The sequence below is a fragment of the Sminthopsis crassicaudata genome, chromosome 1, assembly GCF_048593235.1.
Source record: "Sminthopsis crassicaudata isolate SCR6 chromosome 1, ASM4859323v1, whole genome shotgun sequence".
NCBI classification, from domain to species: Eukaryota; Metazoa; Chordata; class Mammalia; order Dasyuromorphia; family Dasyuridae; genus Sminthopsis; species Sminthopsis crassicaudata.
In genome coordinates, this window is record NC_133617.1 from 678,720,870 (window position 1) to 678,727,160 (window position 6,291).

The following is a 6,291-nucleotide window of genomic DNA, read 5'->3' on the forward strand; positions in this document are numbered from 1 at the left end:
ATATTAAACCAGCCCTGCATTCCTGGAATAAATCCTACTTGATCATAGTGTATTATCTTGGAGATGATTTTCTGAAGTCTTTTTGCTAATATCTTATTTAAGATTTTAGCATCAATATTCATTAAGGAAATTGGTCTATAATTTTCTTTCTCAGTTTTCGATCTACCAGGTTTAGGTATCAGTACCATGTCTGTGTCATAAAAGGAGTTTGGTAGGACTCCTTCATCCCCTATTTTTTCAAATAATTTATATAACATTGGGGCTAATTGTTCTTTAAATGTTTGGTAGAATTCACATGTGAATCCATCTGGCCCTGGGGATTTTTTCCTGGGGAGTTGATTAATAGCTTGTTCTATTTCTTTTTCTGAAATGGGACTATTTAAGCAATTTATCTCCTCCTCTGTTAATCTAGGGAGCCTATATTTTTGGAGAAAGTCATCCATTTCACTTAAGTTATCAAATTTATTGGCATAAAGTTGGGCAAAGTAACTCCTTATTATTTCTCTAATTTCCTCTTCATTGGTGGAAAGATCCCCCTTTTCATTTGTAAGACTATCAATTTGATTTTCCTCTTTCTTTTTTTTGATCAAATTTACCAAAGGTTTATCTATTTTATTGGCTTTTTCATAAAACCAACTCTTGGTTTTATTTATTAATTCAATAGTTTTTTTACTTTCAATTTTATTGATTTCTCCTTTTAATTTTTGTATTTCGAGTTTAATTTTTGGTTGGGGGTTTATAATTTGGTCTTTTTCTAGCCTTTTAAGTTGTAAGCCCAATTCGTTAATCTTCTCTTTCTCAATTTTCTTCAAATAAGCCTCTAAAGATATAAAATTTCCCCTTATTACCGCTTTAGCTGCATCCCAAAGATTTTGATATGATGTCTCATCATTATCATTATCTTGGGTGAAATTGTTAATTGTTTCTATAATTTGCTCTTTCACCCAGTCATTCTTTAAGATGAGATTATTCAGTTTCCAATTACTTTTTGGTCTATTTACCCCTAACTTTTTACTGAATGTAGCTTTTATTGCATTGTGATCTGAGAAGAAGGCATTTATTATTTCTGCCTTCCTACATTTAATTTTGAGATCTTTATGTCCTAATATATGGTCAATTTTTGTATAGGATCCATGAACTGCTGAGAAGAAAGTATATTCCTTCCTATTGCCATTCAGTTTTCTCCAAAGGTCTATCATACCTAGTTTTTCTAATGTTCTATTTACTTTTTTAATTTCTTTCTTGTTTGTTTTGTGGTTTGATTTGTCTAAATCTGAGAGTGCAAGGTTGAGATCTCCCACTATTATAGTTTTACTGTCTATTTCTTCTTGCAGTTCTCTTAACTTTTCCTTTAGAAAGTTAGATGCTATACCACTTGGTGCATATATGTTTAGTATTGATATGGCTTCATTATTTATGCTACCTTTCAGCATGATATAGTTTCCTTCCTTATCTTTTTTAAGGAGATCTACTTCTGCTTTTGCTTGATCTGAGATAAGGATAGCTACCCCTGCTTTTTTGGCTTTACCTGAAGCATAATAAGCTCTGTTCCAACCTTTTACTTTTACTCTGTATGTATCTCCCTGCTTTAAGTGTGTTTCCTGTAGACAACATATTGTAGGGTTCTGCTTTTTGATCCAATCTGCTATCCGTCTCCGTTTGATGGGATCGTTCATCCCATTTACATTTACAGTTAAAATTACTAATTCTGTATTTCCTGCCATCGTATTATCCCCAGATTATACTTTTTTCCCTTGACCCCCCTGATCCCCCTCCCCGATATTTAATTTACAGACCCCCCTTGTGACGCGCAACCCTCCCTCTTTTTTTTTTTTTTTTAGGATCCCTCCCCCCTCCCTCCAAGTCCCTTCACTTATTCTCCTTTTCCTTTCCCCTTTTCCTCTCCCCCCTTTTAATGAGGTGAGAGAAAATTCTCTGAAAAACAAATATGTTAATTATTTACTCTTTGAGCCTCTTCTGATGAGAGTAAGATTCACACAATGATTCTCCCCCTCACTAAGTTCCCTCAGATATGGTGTATTTTCTATGTCTCTTCCTGGGATGTAGTTTCCCTCTTTTTATCACTCCTTCCCCTTTTTCTGAACCGACCTCCTTCCCTTTACCACACCCCCCTTTTTTTCTTTTATATCAGTAAAATCAAATTATCCTTGAGTATTTTTTATATACCCACAACAAAGTTACAGTTCTCAAGGGTTCTGTGTACCTTTTTCTGTTTCTCTTCAGTCTTGTGGATGTAGATCAAATTTTTTGTTTAAGTCTGGTTTTTTTCTTAGAAACATATAGAATTCCTCTGTTTCATTGAATGACCATCTTCTTCCATGGAAAAAGATGCTAAACTTAGCTGGGTAGTTCATTCTTGGTTGCAGTCCTTGATCTTTTGCCTTTCGGAATATCAGGTTCCAGGCCCTTCTATCTTTTAATGTGGAGGCAGCCAGATCTTGGGTGACCCTTATTGTGGCACCTTGGTATTTAAATTGTTTTTTTCTAGCTGCTTGCAGGATTTTCTCCTTTGTGTGGTAATTCTGCAGCTTAGCCACAATATTCCGTGGTGTTCTTTTTTTAGGGTCTATTTCAGAAGGAGTTCGATGAATTCTTTCCACATCTACTTTCCCTTCTGTTTCTATTATCTCTGGACAGTTCTCTTTGATAATTTCCTGTAAAATAGAATCTAGGCTCTTTTTTTGGTCATAGTTTTCTGGAAGTCCAATAATCCGCAGATTATCTCTCCTAGATCTATTTTCCAGGTCTATAGATTTTCCCAGTAAGTATTTGACGTTGTTCTCCAGCTTCTCATTTTTTTTGTTTTGTTTGACTGATTCTTGGGTTCTCTGTGAATCATTCATTTCTATTTGTTCCATCCTGACTTTTAAGGAGTTATTTTCTTCTTTCACAGTTTTTAGTTCTTTTTGTAAATGCCCAATTTCGTTTTTAAATGAATTATTTTGCTCTATTGAGTTTTTTTCCATTTCCCTAATTTTTTTTTTTTGAGAATTATTTTCTTTTTCCAATTCAGAAATTCTATTTTCTTGAGACTTTTTTATCTTTTCCAATTCAGATATCCTACTTTCCTGTGTTTTTTTAACCTTTTCTAATTCACTAATTTTGTTTCCCTGCATCTCCTGTGAATTCTTTATTTTTTCCAACTCCAATTTCAGGACATTGTTATTCTCTATCATAACTTCCCTTTCCTTGCCCCATTTTTCTTCGATCTCCCTCAATTTCTTAAGAGCTTCTTCTAGGAGAGAGTTATGTGATGGGGGGCAGGAATCGTTCCCCTTTAGGTTGTTATCTGATTCTCTGCTGTCAACTTCCTCGGGGTTGGACACCCGCTCTTTCTCTGTATAGAAGGAATCTATGGTTTTTCTAGCTTTTTTGCTCATACTTAAAAAAAATCTTTTGGGGTCTGTCTCTGGGGTAGGAAATTATTTACTTCTTTACCAGCTTCCTCCCAGACGGGATGGATGCAGCGGCTCCTGAGCCTGAGCTAAGAGAGAGCTCTGGGAGAGAGTTCCCCACCCTCTCCCTGGGAGTGCCTCAGAGGTGATTAGCACTGCTGTGCTTCGAGGGCGTAGAATAGTGAAGACTGCAGGAAGCCCAGGCTATGTGTCCGGGTGGGGAGTGGGTGTCTGCAGCAGGTGACGTAAGAAGCCCCTGCGCTCAAACTGGAAGTGTCTGCCAGAAACCGCGGTCCCTAGTTCAAAGGTTCCTGCTTCTCTGGGACTTTCTGGAGCTGAGTTCCACTCCCTCCAGCTAAGTTAGGCAGTGTGTGTTGCCTTGGGCCGTATCCACCCACTTGTCAGTCTCTTAACTATTCTCAGGAGGTAGCTGAGGCCACACCCCCTGGTGCCTGAGTCACCCCCAGGGTCCGGGGAAAATCTAATCTGAGTTTTAAAATATTTTGGCTTTCTCTTCTGAACTGCTAAATAATTAGCAGAGAAGAGCTAACAGCCTGTGCCAGATTCCTTTACCTCAGTGGCTTCTCTGATCCCAGAGCCCCTCCCAGCGCAATGGGCGCAGTGTGCCCCTACCCCACCGTCTGTGCTGGTCTTTCTTATTCCTCCCCTGAGAACTGACCTTTCCTGTTGAAACTCCAGATTCTCTTCAGCTGGTAAGTCGTGCTTCCAGTCCTTGTGGTATCTATCAATCCTGAGCTAATTTTGAGACTTAATTTATCTAATTGGTTGTGAGGGAGTGAGGACGTTCACTGAGTCGTGTGTTTCCTCTCCGCCATCTTGGCTCCGCCCCCCTATTCTAAATTTTTAAAAGATTGTTATATCAGGTAAATTTTAGGTAAGAATAGGAACTGCAAATGATATATAAATTTAAATTTTCTGCAATTTCAAAAATGGAAAACCAAATTTAAAGAATTATGTAGAATCTCTAGATTTGGAACTGGAGAAGCAAAGCCCCTTTTAGAGCTGTCCTAAGAATAAGCATATTATCCAAAAAAAGCTATCTAGGTATCAAATAATTATATGAGATATGAGACTCAAAATCTGATTAAATAGATATTGATAATGGGTCAGTAAGATATAAGATGACTCAATGTTAATTAATATCTGTGATTATTATATTAGAGGAATATATTCCCTTTCAAAACTAGTCCATTTTGCTCTTTCTTAGTACTTTGATCTGTACTAACAATTCAATTATCAGTTATGGGAATTGAGAGAAAAAAAATTATTCTATTGTTTGCATCTAACCCTGTGTGAATGGAAATCTGGATCAACTATCTGTGTCAGAGTTTCTTAACTAAGGACTTATATTATGCTAAACAGAAACTGAAATTCAAAGATTGAGGTAAGGGGTTTTCTACAAGGACTCCTACCAGGTCATTCTGACTACTCCCACAGGTATCAGATTTGTGGATGTGGACTCCTGAATCATCTGAAGAAAGCCCCTGTTCCTGAATGCTCCCAGAACCTCAAGGTTGATCTAGTACAGAACCAGGAAATGCTGAGATGAGATATATGCCCTAAGATTCTAAGATTGAATATACTGTGTTAATTTCTTTCCTCCTCTTCCCTTTTGTTATATGCCCAAGCACAAACTCCCTGATTCAAGTATGTGCTGGCATTTTCTATCCCTATATCCTTGGCTCCCCTTCTCCTTTCTAATTACAAGCAAACAATGGCTAGCAATAATACATGAGATATACTTACCCAATATATCCCCTCAAAAAAAAAAAAATCTGATCTTCTGAAATAAAATGCTTATCTTGAATTAATTGGCATCTTATACCTGCCTCTCCTTCATTGACCAGAAGGGTAGGGTTTTTCAGAGCATCTACCTTTGGTCAAAAGGAGGAAATTAGGAGACACCTTGTTTTCCAGAGTGAAGGGCAACCATTCCCTGGAAACATCATAACAACAATGCCTGAATGATTTCAGCTACAGTAAAATTCCAGAATTGTATAATCCATGCTATGAATGAAACTTGTCACCTTGTTGCTGTGACAATGTAGGGAACTTCATTGTCAAGGCTATATATATATATATATATATATATATATATATATATATATATATATATATATATATATGTATGTATATATATATATATATACATATATATATATATACATACATATATATATATATATATATATATATATATATATATATATATATATATATATATATATATATATATATATATATATATATATATATATATATATGACTGCATAGTCATCAGTATAAGTAAAGCTGTACCCTCTCCACAGCACTAGGAACAGGATTCTGGTATATGCATCTTTTCTGGTAAGTTTTTCTCCTCATTTTGAACTTTTATTTTGTTCCTAACTCTATCTCTGGCCATCTCTGCTCAACTCTACTCACTTACAAGTTAGAGATTGACACCACTTTGGTTGAGATCCTCAATGACAATTTGCCTCTTTAAAGGACTGAGCTTAATAACAGAAATAAGCACAATAAGAAGACAGAATGAACCAAGACAGCATATTCGTTCTCAGCAGGAAAGATATATAATATCAGTTTACAGTACAAATTTATACACCAAGCATTACAGAGAAATATGAATGAAAATGACAAATGATATCATTAAAAAATAAATAAGTGATATAAGCAAAACATACTTGCATCTAGCTTAATGAAAGATCTAGCTAGTCAGATCATTCAAATATTTTGTTGTTTTTGACAAAACATGAAGAACAACAACTAGATGTGAAATAGAACAGATTTTCTGGTATAATTGTCATTTTTTTTCTTATTAATGATAATGGAATTACTACATTTGGAATAAAATGTC